Below are 17,987 nucleotides of genomic sequence, written 5' to 3'. Positions count from 1 at the left end.
AACCAAACCTACCAACACCTTGAACTTGAACTTCAACCCTCCAGAATTGTGAGAAAAAAAAATTCTTCTAAGCTACAGTTTGGGCTCCAGAATGACTGCAGATGGTGACTGCAGCCATGAAATTAAAAAACCCTTATTCCTTGGAAGGAAAGTTATGACCAACCTACACTCCATATTGAAAAGCAGAGACATTACTTTGCCAACAAAGGTCTGTCTAGTCAAAGCTATGGTTTTTCCCGTAGTCATGTATGGGTGTGAGAGTTGGACTATAAAGAAGGCTGAGTGCCGAAGAATTGATGCTTTTTTGGAGAAGACTCTTGGGACTTCCCTGGTGGCTTGGATGGTAAAGTGTCTGTCTACAATGCGGGAGACCTGGGTTTGATCCCTGGGTCGGGAATATCCCCTGGAGAAGGAGATGGTAATCCACTCCAGTACTATTGCCTGGAAAATCCCATGGACAGAGAAGCCTGGTAGGCTACAGTCCACGGGGTTGCAAAGAGTCAGACATGACTGAGCGACTTCACTTTCACTTGAGAGTCCCTTGGACTGCAAGGGGATCCAACCAGTCCATCCTAAAGGAAATCAGTCCTAAATATTCATTGGAAGGACTGATGCTGAAGCTGAAGCTTCAATTCTTTGGCCACCTGATGTGAAGAGCTGACTCCTTAGAAAAGACCCTGATGCTGGGAAAGATTGAAGGCAGGAGGAGAAGGGGACAACAGAGGATGAGATGGTTGGATGGCATCACTGACTCGATGGACATGAGTTTGAGTAGGCTCCGGGAGTTGGTGATGGACAGGGAAGCCTGGCATGCTGCAGTTCATGGGGTCGCAAAGAGTTGGACACAACTGAGCGACTGAACTGAACTGAACTGAGATTTTTTTGAAAGGACTGTTGGTAGGAATATGTGATTCTGGTAACATCTCAAGTAGAAATGAAAAAAATGTTATTGATTACTGGGGGAAAGTTGATCTTTGCTACAAAATAGCAAAGAAGTTAACTGCATTGTGTTCTAGTGTCTTGTGGAAAGTAGAAATTTTATATGATGATCTTGATCATCACATAACTGAGGAGATTTCTAAGCAAACTGTTGAAGCTATGCCTCAGTTTCTCTTGTTGTTTATAATAAAATGTGAGAAAAGAGAGATAAATTGAAGGAACAATTAGGCAAAAAGGAAATAGAGCTTCAATATTTGGAAAATTATCAGCCTAGACATACTTAAAAATACAAGAAATTATATTCTAAAGGGAACACCAAAGTGTGGCTGGGAAAAAAACCCACAAAGAGACTACACGTACAACTCACTGACTAACCAGCCATCTCAGATGAAGCCAAGAGTTGAGATGGGTTCCAGCAGCAGAAACACTTCCAGGTTGGACTAAAGGGGATAAAGATAGGGCAAAATGAGGGAAAGCTTTTAGACTTCTGAGATTCTATTCAGTTCAGTTCAGTTGCTCAGTCGTGTCCAACTCTTTGAGACCCCACAAACCGCAGTACACCAGGCCTCCCTGTCCATCAACTCGCAGCGTCCACCCAAACTCATGTCCATTGTGTTGGTGATGCCATCCAACCATCTTATCCTCTGTCATCCCTTTTTCCTCCTGCCCTCAATCTTTCCCAGCATCAGGGTCTTCTCAAATGAGTCAGCTCTTCATTGGCCAAATATTTCAGTGGCCAAAGCATTGGAGTGTCAGCTTCAACATCAATCCTTCCAATGAATACCCAGGACTGATCTCCTTTAGGATGGACTGGTTGGATCTCCTTGCAGTCCAAGGGACTCTCAAGAGTCTTCTCCAACACCACAGTTCAAAAGCATCAATTCTTCCGCACTCAGTTTTCTGTATAGTCCAACTCTCACATCCATACATGACCACCGGAAAAGCCATAGCCTTGACTAGACAGACCTTTGTTGGCAAAGTAATGTCTCTGCTTTTTAATATGCTGTCTAGGTTGGTCATAACTTTCCTTCTAAGTAGTAAGCATCTTTTAATTTCATGGCTGCAATCACCATCTGTAGTGATTTTGGATTCTATAGTATATGACAATAGAGCTATCTCTGTAAATACGCGTTTTCCTTCAAGAAAAGGGGAAAACAACTCAAAAGGTAATTAATTCAGAGATAAACAAGACTGCCTTCAAGGGCCTAGGACCATCACCCTGATAGTCCAGGAAGATAGAGCACTAAGCTAAGGAGTACAATTTTTGAGTCTTAGAATGGAATTTGCTCTGCTAGGTTATGGACTTGTGATTCCTTCTTTCTGGTAGCTCCCTTTTGGAAAGGACATGTCTATTCTATTTCTGTCCCATCTTTGTATTTTGGAAGCAGATAACTTATCAGATTTCACAGATTCACAGCCTCAAGAGAAATTTTGCCTCAGGATGAATCATACCTGAAGTCTCACCCATACTTGATTTAGATGATATTTAGGTTAGATTTGGAAATTAGAGTTGATTTTGAAATGAGTTAAGACTTTTGAGTCTTTTGGGGATGGAATGAAGGTATTTACATGTTAGAAGGAGATGAATTTAGGGGCTCCAGATGAAGGCTCAGATGGTAAAGCATCTTCCTGCAGTGCAGAAGACCTGGTTGAGGAGGATCCCCTGGAGAAGGGAATGGCAGCCCACTCCAGTATTCTTTCCTGGAGAATTCCATGGACAGATGATCCTGGCAGGCTAAAGTCCATGGGGTCACAAAGAGTAGGACACGACTGAGCAACTAAACACACAGCACAGATGGTGGAATGTAATAGATTGAATTGTGTACCCTCAAAATCAGTATGCTGAAATTCTAACCCCCAGTATTTCAGAATGTGACTGTATTTATAAACAAGATCTTTAAAGGTGTAATTAGGTTAAATGAGGTCATTTGAGTTGAGCCTAATCTAGTCTGACTGTTATCTCTCTAAGAAGATAAAATCTGGGCCCACCAGGGATGCACATACACAAAGAAAAGAGAGTTGGAAGACATAGAAAGAATCTAGCTACCTGAAAGTCAAACAAAGAGGCCTCAGGCTAAACCAAACAGATTGACACCTTTCTTTATTTCTAGACACCAGAATTATGGGAAATAAACTCCTGCTATTTAAGCCATCCAATCTGTGGCATTTTGTTATCCAACTCTAGCAAACTAGTGTAAGTGGCCATAAGGAGAGCAGCCCCAATGTCCTACTATAGGCTATTAGGGCCAGAGAAACCAATTCACACCTTATTTTCAAAGAACTGTGGTTGTGAGCTTACTTGTCTTGTGACAGCCTGAAAGTTCACTGCAGGGACTTGCCTTTGTTTTACCCGACTCAGAGCAGACCCCTGGCTGGGGAAGCTTCCAGGTGGTTTCTGCTGGAAACACTTCAAGACATAGTATTTGCTGCAGCAACCTGGGGGCAAGTAACAGCAGTTGGGACAAACAGTTGGCAGACTGAATATGGTTGAAAGGGAGAGATTGGGAAAAGAGATTCATGGAAAATGAAGACTTTTAAAAGATCCTGCTTATACTGAAGAATTGAAAAAGCCAGGCAATATCCAAGGGAAAAATCATGCCCAGAAAAGACCTGAGAAAATACTAAGCTTTTACCCCTTTTCCTACCCAAGTAGGAAGTGAAGGCTAAGGCAGAGTTGTAAATGGCCTGGCTAAGTGTTGGAGAAAATACCACGTACAGAGCCAAACCTGGGAACGTTTTTGTAAAGTTCTTTTTTTCTCCTTTTTAAAAAAATTTTTTTAATTTCCTTTAAAATTTAACTTCTTTTATACAAAGAATTTGAGGAAATAAAAAAAAGACACTAGCTCACCATGGAATTAATAGAATCCAGAATTCAAGGGCCACAATTGATAAATAATATAGATTTTCAAAAATGGATCAGAAAAATCACTAAACAAGCAAACAATATACAAAAAATAGCAAGTGCTAAGATGGGGGAATCATATGATTGCCAGAATAAACATATTACAGTACTAAAAATGTCCAGTTTTCAAAAAGAATTACATGGGCCATTCACAGAAAAAATTAATAGAAATTATCTTTGAAGAAGCCCAGCCATTAGACTTAGCAGACAAATATTTTTAATCAACTCTCTTAAATATGCTCAGAATTAAAGAAAATTAAACACAAATAATTAAGGGAAACCAAGAGAATTAAATCTCTCCAAACAGAGAATCAATAAAACATGGATATTATAAAAAGGGACTAAATAGTAATTCTGGAGCTTAAATGTCCAATTAATGAAATAAAAAATTCACTAGAGGAATTCAAGCAGATTTGAGTACCAAAAGAAAGAACTAGTGAACTTGAAAAAAATAGATCAGTTTATACTATCCAGTCTGAGAGGTAGAAAAAGAAAAGGGTGAAGAAAATAAACAGAGCCTGAGACTTGTGTATGTCATAACCAAGTGGAATTTACCCCAGGTTTGTGAAGGTGGATAAACATACAAAAATCAATCACATAATAAAGCACATTAATAAAATAAAGAAAATATATGATAATCTCAATTGACATGGAAAATAATCTCACACTATCCAATCCCTTTTTCTTGTAAAAACTGTAAAAAAAAAAAAAAAAAAAAAAAACACACCTAGGAATAGAAGGAAACTCACTTAAATATTAACAAAAACCCACAGCCAACATTATATTTAATGGTGAAAGACTGGAGGTTATTCTCAAAATGAGAAAAAAAGACAAGGATGGCTGCTTTTACCATTTCTATTCTATTTTGTACTGGAAGTTCTAGGCAAGGAAAAAAAATTAAAATTTCCAAATTGGAAAGTAAGAAGTAAAAGTATCTCTATTCGTACATGGCATAAATATATGTAGAAAATCTTTAAAAACCTATTAGAGATAATAAATGAATTCAACAAATTTGTAAACAAGTAGATCAACATACATTGTATCAGTTATATTTATAAATCTGCAATAAACAATGTGAAAGTAAAATTAATGGAAAAATTTTATTTAAATAGCACCAAATAGGATAAAATTTAATCCCTGAAATTTAATCCAGGAAGTACAAGACTGAATATTGCTTAATATTGCTTAAAGAAAGTATAGAAGACCTAAATAAAGACATGCATTGAGAGCCTTAATATTGTTTAAGTGTCAGTACTATAGCCAAAGTGATCTATAGATTTAATGTAGTTGCTCTGAAAATCCCAACTATAATTTTTTTTGCATAAATGGAAACACCAGTCTTGGAATTCACATGAAATCACAAAAGACTCCCAAATAGGAAAAATAACCTAGAAAAAAAATTTGGAGGATACTCACTTCCCATTTTCAAAACTTACAATAAAGCTACAGTAATCAGAATAGTGTGGTACTGGAATAAAAATAGATACATTATCAATAGAATGGAATTTACAGTCTGAGATAATCCCATACACTGTCAGTTGATTTTTGACAAATGTGACAGACCATTCAATTCAGAAAAACATTCTCTTCAAGAAATGATGCCACGTGTAAAAGAATAAAGCTGAACCCCTTGGCTTACAGTATACACAACAATCAACTCAAAATGGATCACCAACTGAAATGTATGAGCTAAAACTGTAAAATTCTCAGAAGAAAATGTGGAAAATTCTTCATGACATTGACTTGGGCAGAAGCACAGCAACAAAAGGAAAAAAAAGAAATTGACTCATCAAAATTAAAAATTGTGCATTAAAGGCCACTGTAACAAAAGTGAAAATACATTTCATAGAATGGGAGAAATAATATGCAAATTATAGATCTAGTAAGGGTTTAGTTTTCCGAATATATTTTAAAAAAACCTTTAAAATTCAATGCAAAAAGACAAACAACCTAACTTTTTATATGGGCAAAGGACTGAAAAGACATTTCTCCAAATAAGGTATACATATGAACAACAAGCACATTAAAAGATGTTCAGCATCCTTTGTCACTGGGAAATGCAAATCAAAACCATTCCCTTCTCCAGGGGATCTTTCTGACCCCAGGGGTCGAACCGTGGCTCTTTTGCATTGCTGGCAGATTCTTTACTGTCTGAGCCACCAGGGACGCCCTGAATTACTATATAACCTGGCAATTACACTAACAGATATACACCAGAGAAAGAGAAAGTGAAAGTGAAGTCACTCAGTTGTGTCCGACTCTTTGAGACCCCATGGACTCCTCAGTCCATGGAATTTTCCAGGCAAGAGTACTGGGGTGGGTTGCCATTTCCTTCTCCAGGGGATCTTCCCAACCCAGGGATCGAACCCAGGTCTCCCGCACTGCAGGCAGACACTTTACCATCTGAGCCACCAAGGAAAGAGGTATTCAAACAACTTCTACACAATTGTTTTTAACAGCAGTATTCACAACACCCAATAGGTGGCGTGCGTGCGTGCATGCATGCTGTCTCTTCAGTCTTGTCCAGCTCTTTGGGACCCCATGAACTGTAGCCCACCAGGCCCCTCTGCCATGGGATTCTCCGGACAAGAATACTGGAGTGGGTTGCCATGCCCTTCTCCAGGGGACTTGCCTGAGCCAGAGATTGAACCCTTGTCTTATGTTTCCTGTGCTGGCAGGGAGGTTCTTTACCACTAGTGCCACCTGGGAAACCCACCAATAGGTGGACACAACCCAAAAGCCCATCAAATGATACATGGATAAACAAAATGTCATTCAGCCATTCAATGGCATATTTTTGAGTCATACAAAGAAATAAAAGTATTGACAAATGCTACCACATAAATGAAAATCAAAAACATTATGCTAAGTGAGTAAAGTCAAGCACAAAGCTCAGATCGTGTGATTATATTTGCATAAAATATTCAGAATAGGTGAATACATAAAGACAGAAAGCAGACTAGTAGTTGTCAGAGGCTGGAGGAAGGAGAAACTGAAATAGACTTTAATGGGTGTGAGGTTTCCTCTTTGGAGTGATGAAAATTTTTAAGAATTAGGCAGAGTTATGACACATGCCACATGTATATTGTTAACACTAAATATCACTGAATTGTACACTTTAAAATGATTATTTTATGTTATGTAAATTTCACCTCAATATAAGAGAAAGAGATTGGCAGAGAGGATTAAAAAACATGATTCAATAGAATGACCACTTTTTCTATTAAAAGACTTGTTATACTAATCATAAGTAGATTCCCTGGTGGCTCAGATGGTAAAGCGCCTGCCTGCAATGTGGGAGACCCGGGTTCGATCCCTGGGTTAGGAAGATCCCCTGGAGAAGGAAATAGCAACCCACTCCAGTACTCTTGCTTAGAAAATTCCATGGACGGAGGAGCCTGGTGGGCTATAGTCCATGGGGTCGCAAAGAGTCAGACATGACTGAGTGACTTCATTTCACTTCGTGAAGTGTTAGTTGCTTAGTCATATCTGACTCTTCACAACCCCATTGACTTTAGCCCACCAGGCTCCTCTGTCCATGAGATTCTCCAGGCAAGAATACTGGAGTGAGTAGCTTTTCCCTCCTCCAGAGGATCTTTCCGACCCAGGGATCAAATCAGGGTCTCCCGCATTGCAAGCAGTCTCTTTACCATTTGAGCCACCAGGGATGCTCACATTCCATTTAAAATTCTTGATCTGATCATTTTAATCTCTACCATTTCTGAGTATCATTCTAATACTTGCTTTGTCCCTTTAGACTGTATTGTTTCTGGTCTTTAGCATGCCTTATAATTTTTGTTGAAACAAAACATGATACATTGAATAATAGGATCTGAGAGAATAGGTCTTTGTGTGATGCTTTCTACTGATTTGATTAGGGGTTATGCTGTTTAATGTTTGCTGTAACTGTAGGTGTTAGAAGCGTCAGTCTCCTCTAGTGTCTTTGTTCTGGTCTCCCACATTGTTTGGGGGGTGGTTTCCTAGAAATTTTTTTCAGGTATAAGTCCGGGTCTTATCCCTCTCATGGTAATCCACTGTTGTTATACTAAAGACCTATTAATGTGATGGTATGGTATTAGGGATGAGTTTTCTATAACCTTATGATTAAGTCCCTCTGGACTGTGACTTTCAGAAAAGTGACTTAGAATATATTTTTCTTCCCTTATGGGAGACAGGGAACCAGAAGGGGCTCATGTTATCCAGTTGCACTTTCCCTAGTTCAGACAAGGCTCAGGTGAAGTAGATTCCCCAGAGGGCAGACCACTGCCATACAGAACAGACCGTTCTGAGAATATGAAGTGGAAAATAAATGGGCTCCAGGCTAAGGGGCCAGAGTTTGTCCTCTATGGACATACTCCAAAACAGCAGGCGTGAGAGAGGAGCTGAGCCCTGTCCAGATAAGAGATAAAAGACCACATGTCCCTCATTCTCAAAGTCAAGGAGAACTTCCCAATTATATGTGCACAGAAAAGCTCCTTGGAGGTCAAAAGAAAGGGGATGGCACCTCATAGTAAGTAATGCAAACCTACCTATAGACCTCTTCACTAGAATCCATTTTGGCTGAGAGAGATGCACACACGGAGGACCCTGAGCTATACCAGTAAGGGCTCAGAACCAGGCACAGCAGGATGACTGGAAAGAGAGGAGGAAGAAGAAATGCCCCTTAAAAGTGATTCTAACTTTCACAAGGGTGTGACTCCTTCTCTCTGAGCCTGCTCACGTGTCTATCCACATGTACTCTTTCCCCCCACAATAAATACTTTACCTGTTTTACTACTTTCTATCTCTATGTGGAAATTCATTTCCACACAGTTGACGAGCCAAGGCCTTGTCACTGGCCGCTGACCCCTGATGGTCTAGCGGCTATGATTCAGTGCTCTCACTGCCCTGGCCTGACTTTGTCTCTGGCCCAGAATGGAAATCCCGCTTCAAGCCACTGCAGGTGAGGCCACCTGAGATCATGTATTTCAAAATGACTGCTTTCCCCATAGACACATGGTTGCTTTACATTTAAACACAACCAGGATGAGAGGATTTTTCTGCATCTTCATTGTAAGAATCTCTTTAGGCTTTTCCAGGAAAAGCTCACAAAATTGCGGAACTCTTCTAAGACTGGGCTTTCAGTAGTTTTTAATTCTATAACTAGTCCATATTCCAGCAATTTGTCAATTATCATTTGAATGTTTCTATCAGTTGCTGGCTTCAGCGGTTTCTACTCCCAGCAAGCTATGATTCTCTGTATTTGCCTATCTCTTCAGCTTTTGCATGGTGATTTGCCTCTTGACCTCAATCCTCTGATTAGTTTAAAATAGTGACTGATATTTTTTTGTTCACATTTTTCTCATGAAGGTGCTAACGATGACTTCTCATCTCGTTATATGTCAGAAATAAAGGATTACTATTTTTTTTAATGTTTGACAGAATTCAATCACACGAATTGTAAATTATCTGTTCTGATTTATCTATTACTTGTCTAAAGGAGATCAGCCCTGGGATTTCTTTGGAAGGAATGATGCTAAAGCTGAAACTCCAGTACTTTGGCCACCTCATGTGAAGAGTTGACTCATTGGAAAAGACTCTGTTGCTGGGAGGGATTGGGGGCAGGAGGAAAAGGGGACGACAGAGGATGAGATGGCTGGATAGCATCACTGACTCGATGGACGTGAGTTTCAGTGAACTCCGGGAATTGGTGATGGACAGGGAGGCCTGGTGTGCTGTGATTCATGGGGTCGCAAAGAGTCGGACACGATTGAGGAACTGAACTGAACTGAACTGAGTTTTGGCAGTGCATGTCTCTTAAGAAATTTGTCTCTATTATAAATTATCTAATTTTTCAAACTTTCACTTGCTCACAATATCCTTATATGATTTATTTTTTTATTGGTGTATAGTTGATTTACAATGCTGTTAGTTTCAGGTGCACAGCAAAGTGAATACATATACATATATCTACTCTTTTTCAGATTTTTTTCCCCACATAGGTTATTACAGAGTACTGAATAGAGTTCCTTGTGCTATACAGTAGATCCTTATTAGTTACCTCTTTTATGTATCATAGTGTATATATTTTAATCCCAATTTCCCAATTTTCTGTTTCCCCCTTTCCCTCCTGATAACCATCCCTGGTGGCTCAGGCAGTAAAGAGTCTGCCTGTAATGCAGGAGATGCAGGTTCGATCCCTGCACTGGGATGATCCCCTGGAGAAAGGAATGGCTACTCACTCAAGTATTCTTGCCTGAAGAATTCCATGGACAGAGGAGCATGGTGGGCTATAGTCCATGGACTTGTGAAGAATCAGACACAACTGAATGACTAACAGGGCTTCCCTGGTGGCTCTGATGGTAAAGAATCTGCCTGCAATTCATTTATATTTAAGGTAGTTATTGATATGTATGTTCCTATTGCCATTTAATTGTTTTGAGTTTGTTTTCATAGGTCTTTTTTCTTCTTTTCTTTTTTTGTTCTCTTCTCTTGTGCTGTGATCTCTATCTTTAGTGTTGTGTTTGGTTGCTTTGCCTTTTTTTTGTCTGTATCTATTGCAGTTTTTTGGTTTATGGTTACTATGAGGTTTAAACATAGGAGTTTATATGTATGCAAGGTTGTTTTAAGTTGCTGGTCTATTAATTTAAAATGCAATTCCCATTTCCTGCATGTGTATTCACTTCACAATTGCTGGGTTTGATATCATATTTGTGTATGGATGATTTCCTACTTTTACTGTATGAACTTTACCAGTGAAATTTCCCATTTGTGATTTTCTTATTTCTAGCTGTGGCCTCTTTTTTTACCCCCTCATATAGAAATTCCTTTAGCATTTGATTCAAATCTGATTTAATGGTGCTGAATTCTCTTAACTTTTGCTTACTTGTAAAACTTGATTTCTCCATCGAATCTGAATGAGCTCCTTGTTGGGTAATCTTGGTTTTCGTTTTTTTCCTTTCATCATTTTAAGTATATCCTGCCATTCCCTTCTGGCCTGCAGTTTCTGCTGAAAATCAGCTCATAACCTATGGGAATTCCTTTATATGTTGTTACTTTTCCCTTGTTGCATTTAATATTTTTTCTTTATATTTAATTTTTGTGTCTCAGCATATTTCTCTTTGGGTTTATCCTCTAAGGGAATCTCTGTGCTTCCTGGACTTGGGTGACTATTTCCTTTAACATGTTAGGGAAATTTTTCTCTTCAAATATTTACTCTGTCCATTTCTCTTTTTCTTCTTCTTCTGGGACCCCTATAATTTGAATCTTGGTTCATTTAGTGTTGTCCTAATGGTCTCTTAAACTGCCCTCATTTATTTTCATTATTTTATCTTTATTCCATTCCATGACAGTGATTTCCATCATTCTGTCTTCCATTCTTCTGCCTCAGTTATCTTGCTATTGATTTCTTCTAGTGTATTTTTCATTTCAGTTATTGTATTGTTCACCTCTGTTTGTTCCTAAGTTCTTCTAAATCTTTGTTATACATTTCTTATATCGTCTTAATCCATGCATTTGTTCTTTTTTCCAAGATCTTACATCATCTTTATTATTACTCTGAATTCTTTTTCAGGTAGATTGCCTATCTTTTCCTCATTTAGTTGTCCTTGCAGGTTTTTATCTTGTTCCCTCATCTGCAACATATTTCTCTGTGATCTCATTTTGCCTGAATTTCTGTGTGTGTGGTCTCCTTTCTGCAGGCCGCAGGACTGTAGTTCTTCTTGCTTTTGGTTTCTGCCCCCCTCACAGGTGAGGCTGATCTAGAGGCTTATGTCATTATCCCTTTGACTGGTGGTGTGGTGACCAGCACCTGCCCTGGATGTTGAAGGGGGCCTCCACCTTGCTCTGAGGTTGTCACTGCCTTGGCAGGGGTGGGCTCTAGTACCTCCCTGTTGGTATAGAGGCCCCCAGATCTGTTTCTTAGCTGTGTTTCTGATCTAAGTTTGGGTAAGGCAGAACCTGAGCCCTCCCATTGGGAGAGAAACCATTGAGTATTCCTCCACTGGAGCTGTTTACCTGTGAGTTGCTCTGATATGTCCCTTTCACCTATTGTTGGTCTGGTGACTCTCAGGTGTCGCTTTTTCCAGGCCACTGTCACAGATCCCTTGAGGTCAGGTCCAAGCACTGCCGTAGTTGTGCGCTGGACCTACCATGGGAACTATGGAGGAAGCTCATGCTCTGGCCTAGCCCCGACATGTACTTGCCCACAAAGCCCACAGCTGCAAAAGGCAAACCTGTCCCAGGGGCAGAGGGTCTTGTTGTCCTCTTGGATTTGGATCTTTTTGCAGGCATTGAATTTAGTAATCCATGAGTTGAGGTGTAACTCCGTGGTTTGTACAACCACGAGGAGAGATTTTGGCTCTTTTTGTTAGTCACATGGGCACTGGTCTCAGCTGTAGTTTCAGATCCACTTTTGTGTGTGTTCCGCCCACCAGGGTCTGTTCCAGAGGTTGCTGGAGCACATGAGCCCCTCCAGCAGGAAGGAGCAGAGATGCAATTGGAGTGAGCGGCCACCAAGGTGGTGGGGGAGGGCAGAGGCAGTGGTGGCACGGGCGTGTGAGTGGGGTCCATTGGAGCCCCCCTGAGTGCCCGTGGAGGCCGGGGCCAGTGCTTGAGGAGGGAGTGCTGGTGTGCAGTGCTGCGACAGTGGCCCCAGAGCACTGCACATCACTCAGCAGTGGTGCTTGTCTTCTGCGGTGGCCTGAGCTTCTCCAAGAGTATTCCTGGTTGTGGAGCTCCGCGTTGCCATCCCCTCAGACTGTTTCCTTACAGCCAACAGCAGTCTCCTTCCCGGACCTGCTCCTCACTGTGCCCTTGCGCACACTGACGGACAACCCATCTCAGGCTGGGGTGCGCAGGGCTGTGGCCTGGGCCATCTATGTGGGTTTCCTTCTGTCCTGCCTGCCAGTGACTGGGTGCTTCTCTCTCCCTCGAGCCCCCAAGCTTTCCTTCAGTCCCAGCTGATGGTCCTGCTGGTGAGGGGCTTCCCCAGATGCAAGGCCCTCTTCTAACTTTTGCTCTCCACCAGGGATGCAGCCCCATTCTGCTTCCTCTCTTCTTCCTTTTCCTTTCTTTTTTCTTTCATCCTATCTGATTACACAGGAATCTGTCTTGCCCCTCCCATATCTGAGGTCCTCTGCTAGAATTCAGCAGGTGCTCTGAGAGCACTTTTCCATTTGTAGATGTATTTTTGATGCATTGAAGGGAGAGACGAACTCCATGTCCTCCTACTCCTCTGCTATCTTGTTAGGGAGTCAAGACAGCTGAGAAGTAGGACAATGTGGAGTTCATCTATATATTTTTATTTCTGTAAGGTGAGTTAGTAATTTCCTTACTTTTATTTCTGATTTTAGTAACTTGAATCTTTACTCTTTCTTTCTTTCTTGTTCAGTCTAACTAATAGTATAATAATTTGATATTTCCAAAGAATCAACTTTGGTTTTATTAATTTTCTCCATTGTTTTTCTTTTCACCATCTCTTTATTAACATGCTAATTTTTATTATTTCTTCCTTCTGCTTATTTTGGGTTAAATTTGCTGTTTTATTGTTTCTTATGGTGGAAAGTTAGGTTATTAATTTAAAATATAAGTATTTATTGTTGTAAATTTCTTTTTAAGTACTGCTTTAGTACATCCACAAAATTTTGGCATGTTGTTTCTTTATTTTTACTTATCTCAAGATATTTCTAATTTCTTGTGTAATTTGTTCTTTACTTCATTGGGTTTTTAGGAGTGTTTTTTAAAATTTTCACATCATTGTGATTTTTCCCATTCCCTTCTGTTATTGGTTTATAATATATCTTTGTGGTCATAGATTATGAGTTGTATGATTTCAATTTTTAATCATTAATTGAGGTGGTTTATATGGCTTAACATATGGTTTTTCTGGAGAATATTTGATTTGCACTTGAGAAGAATGTATATTGTACTATTTTGGGGTGATGTATTCTGCAGCTGTCTGTTAGATGCTATTAAGTTTTTAATTTTTTCTTCAGTTTGCCTAGTTGATCTATCATTTTTTCTATGGAGGTATAATTGATAAAATTTTTATGTTTATATAACTTTTATATAAAACTTTATATTAATAATATATTTTATATATGAAACCAACATGATGTTTTCATATATGTATGCAGTGTGAAATGACTACCACAATTAATTAATGCATCCATAACTTCATATTGTTATCTTTTGTTTTTTTGCTGTGGTGAATACACTTAGATCTCTTCTCCTAGCAAGTTTCAAGTATACAATAGAGTATAAACTGTCACCACATTGTGACTTAGTTTCCCAGAACTTATTCATCTTATAACTCAACAAAGTACCCTTTGAACAACATTTTCCCACTTTATCCACCGATTAGCATTGGTAACCACCAATGCCATTCTCTGGTTCTATGAGTTTGACATTTTAGAGTCCACATAAAAGTAAAATTATACAATTTTTGTCTTTCATTTTCTGGCTTATTTCATGTAACATAATGTCCTCAAGGCTTATTCATGTTGTCACAAATGACAGGGTGTCCTTTCTTTCTATGGCTGAATATATACATATATATATAATTTTCTTTATTCATGAACAATTCACCTGATGAACATTTAGATTGTTTCCATATCTTGGCTATTGTGAATAATGCTACAGTGAACATGGGAATGCTGATATCATTTTGAAACCCTGATTTCAGTTCTTTTGGATATATGCCAAGTAGTGGGATTGCTGAATTGTATGATACTTCTATTTTTAATGTTTTAAGGAGCCTCTACACCATAATGGCTATACCATTTCACATTTCCATCAATACCAATAGAGTATAAGCATTACAATTTCCCCCACAACATCACTAAATTTATTATATTTTGTCTTTTTTATGAAAGCCATCGAAACATATTATAGTGATATCTCATTGCAGTTTTTTACTTTACTTATTTGGATGCCCCAGGTCTTAGTTGGGGTATATAGGACCTAGCTCCCTGACCAGGGATTGAACTCTGGCCCCTGCATTGGGAGTGCAGAGTCTTAGCCACTGGACCACCAGGGAAATCCCTCATTGCAGTTGTAATTTGCATTTTCATTTTCATGATGATTCATGGTGTTGAGCACCATTTTATGTACCTGTATATAAAAGGTGTATGTATGTCTTCTTTGAAAAAAATGAAACAAAGCAATGGACAAAGAATTAATCTCAAAAATATACAAGCAACTCCTGCAGCTCAATTCCAGAAAAATAAGCAACCCAATCAAAAAGCGGGCCAAAGAACTAAACAGACATTTGTCCAAAGAAGACATACAGATGGCTAACACACACATGAAAAGATGCTCAACATCACTCACTATCAGAGAAATGCAAATCAAAACCACAATGAGGTACCATTTTACGCCAGTCAGAATGACTGCTATACAAAAGTCTACAAGCAATAAATGCTGGAGAGGGTGTGCAGAAAAGGGAACCCTCTTATACTGTTGGTGGGAATGCAAACTAGTACAGCCACTATGGAGAACAGTGTGGAGATTCCTTAAAAAACTGGAAATAGACCTGCCATATGACCCAGAAATCCCACTGCTGGGCATACACACTGAGGAAACCCCAATGTTCATCGCGGCACTGTTTATAATAGCGAGGACATGGAAGCAACCTAGATGTCCATCAGCAGATGAATGGATAAAAAAGCTGTGGTACATATACACAATGGAGTATTACTCAGCCATTAAAAAGAATGCATTTGAGTCAGTTCTAATGTGGTGGATGAAACTGGAGCCTATTATACAGAGTGAAGTAAGCCAGAAAGAAAAACACCAATACAGTATACTAACGCGCATATATGGAATTTAGAAAAATGGTAATGATAACCCTGTATGTGAGACAGCAAAAAAGACAGATGTATAGAACAGTCTTTTGGACTCTGTGGAAGAGGGAGGGCAGGACGATATGGGAGAATGGCATTGAAACATGTAAATTATCATATGTGAAACGAATCACCAGTCCAGGTTCAATGCATGAGACAGGGAGCTCGGAGCTGGTGCACTGGGAGGACCCAGGGATGGGATGGGGAGGCAGGTGGGAGGGGGATTCAGGATGGGGAACACATGTACACCCATGGCGGATTCATGTCAATGTATGGCAAAACCAATACAATATTATAAAGTAAAAAATAAATAAATAAAACTGAAAAATTTTTTTTAAATTAAAAAAAGAAAAAAGTGTCTAAGCAAGTCCTTTGCTAATTTTAAAATCATATTATTATTTGCATTTTGAGTTGTATGAGTTCCTTAGATATTTTGAATGTATGAAAACTTGCCAAAAAACAAACAAATACACAAAAACCAACAAAAATAGATGGCTTGCAATATTTACTTTCACTTTATAGGTTCTTTTTACTCTGTTATTTGTTTCCTGTGCTGTGCAGAAGATTTTAGTTTGATATAATTCCACTTAAAAACTTTTTCTCTTGTGTCTTTTGGTTTTGGAGTCATATCCAATAAATCATTGCCAAGACCAATGTCAAAGGGCATTTTTCTGTTTTCTTCTAGGAGTTTCATGGATGGAAACCTTATGTTTGTCTATAGTACATTTTGAGTGGTTTTTTAAAAATATAGTATAAGAATTCAATTTTCTTGTTTTATATACATAGATAGCTAATTTTTTTTAACACCATTTATTAAAGAGACAATCCTTTTTTCATCGTCTATTCTTCATGCCCTGGTCATAGGTTAGCTAGTCATATATGTGTGAATGTATTTCTTGGCTCTCCATTAGTGTCTGTTTTTATGCCAATGCCATACTATTACAGCTTTGTAATATAGTTTGATACCAGGAGGTGGGATATCTTCCCCTTTGTTGCTCTTTATCAAATGTACTTTGGCTATTTGTGGTCTTTTGTGGATCCACGTAAAATTTATGATTGCTGTTTCTATTTCTGTGAGAAATATTATTAGAATTTTGGTAAGAATTGCATTGAATCTTCATATTGCCTTGATTAGTAATAGACATTTTAACAATATTAATTCTTCCAATCTGTGAGCATGTATATCTTTCCATTTATTTGCATCTTATTTAAATTTTTCACCAATATTTCATGCTTTTTACAGATCCTTCTTGAATAAATTTTTTTCTGAGTATTTTATTGTTGTTGATGCTATTGTAAACATTATATTCTTTTAAAAAATTTTTATTGGACTATAGTCGCTTTATAATGTTGTGTTAGTTTCTACCATATAGGAAAGTGAATCAACTATATACATATATGCAATCAAATATATACATATATATTCTCTCTTTTTGGGGTTTCCTCCCCAGTTAGGTCACCAAAGAGCATTGAATGGAGTTCCCTGTGCTATCCAGTAGGTTCTCATTAGCTATCTATTGAAATTGAGTCATTTGTAGAGACATGGATGGACCTAAAGACTGTCATAGAGAGTGAAATAAGTCAGAAAAACAAACTATTGCTTATATGTGAAATCTGAAAAAATTGATATAGACAATCTTATTTACAAAGCATAAATAGAGACACAGCATAGACAACAAATGTATAGATACCAAGGGGGAAAGAGGGAAGTGGGATGAATTGGGAGATGGGGATTGACAATATATATACTATTTGTACTCTGTAAATGTTACTTTTTAAATGTATTTTTCAAATAATTCATTGTTAGTGTGTAGAAATGCAACTGATTTTGTACATTAATGTTGTATTCTTCAACTTTACTGAACTTATTAGTTTAACAATTTCTTCATGGAGTCTAAGATTTTTATATAAGATCATGTCATCTGCAAAGATCGACAATCTTATTTCTTTCTAATTTGATTACCTTTTATTTATTTTTCCTGTCTATTTTCTCTGGCCAGAACTTCCAATACTATGTTGACTAGGAGTGGTGAGAATTGTCATCCTTGTCTTATTCCTTGTCTAAGAGGGAAAACTTTCAGCTTTTTACCATCAAATATGATGTTAGCTGGGCTTCCCATGCTAACAATGCAGGAGACCCCGGTTCAATTCCTGGGTCAGGAAGATCCCCTGGGGAAAGGGTAGGCTACCCACTCCAGTATTCTTGGGCTTCCCTGGTGGCTCAGATGGTAAAGAACCTGCCTGTAATGCAGGAGACCTGGGTTCCATCCCTGAGTTGGGAAGATCCCCTGGAGCAGGGCATAGCAACCCACTCCAGATTCTTG

General features: G+C 38.7%; 1 long non-coding RNA gene and 1 other non-coding gene across 5 annotated transcripts in view; both read right to left on the bottom strand.

Annotated features, from left to right (window-relative positions):
- LOC101907203 (uncharacterized) overlaps positions 1–17,987 on the bottom strand; it is a 143,176-nt gene that overhangs the window by 62,667 nt on the left and 62,522 nt on the right. The window contains exon 7 of one of the 4 annotated variants that reach the window (XR_009492080.1): positions 7,397–8,473. The exons of the other annotated variants lie outside the window; for them this stretch is intronic. This is a non-coding gene — a long non-coding RNA (uncharacterized lncRNA). Of the gene's footprint in view, positions 1–7,396; positions 8,474–17,987 lie in introns of those variants that run through there. 4 annotated transcript variants of the gene reach the window in all.
- Positions 13,041–13,099, bottom strand: MIR11995 (microRNA mir-11995). Its single transcript, NR_162317.1, has one exon. It is a non-coding gene; the product is annotated as a microRNA mir-11995 (primary transcript).

The sequence above is a fragment of the Bos taurus genome, chromosome 21 (assembly GCF_002263795.3).
Source record: "Bos taurus isolate L1 Dominette 01449 registration number 42190680 breed Hereford chromosome 21, ARS-UCD2.0, whole genome shotgun sequence".
Classification (NCBI taxonomy): Eukaryota; Metazoa; Chordata; class Mammalia; order Artiodactyla; family Bovidae; genus Bos; species Bos taurus.
Note: the sequence above shows the minus strand (reverse complement) of the source record. Positions and strands in the feature narration are given on the sequence as shown.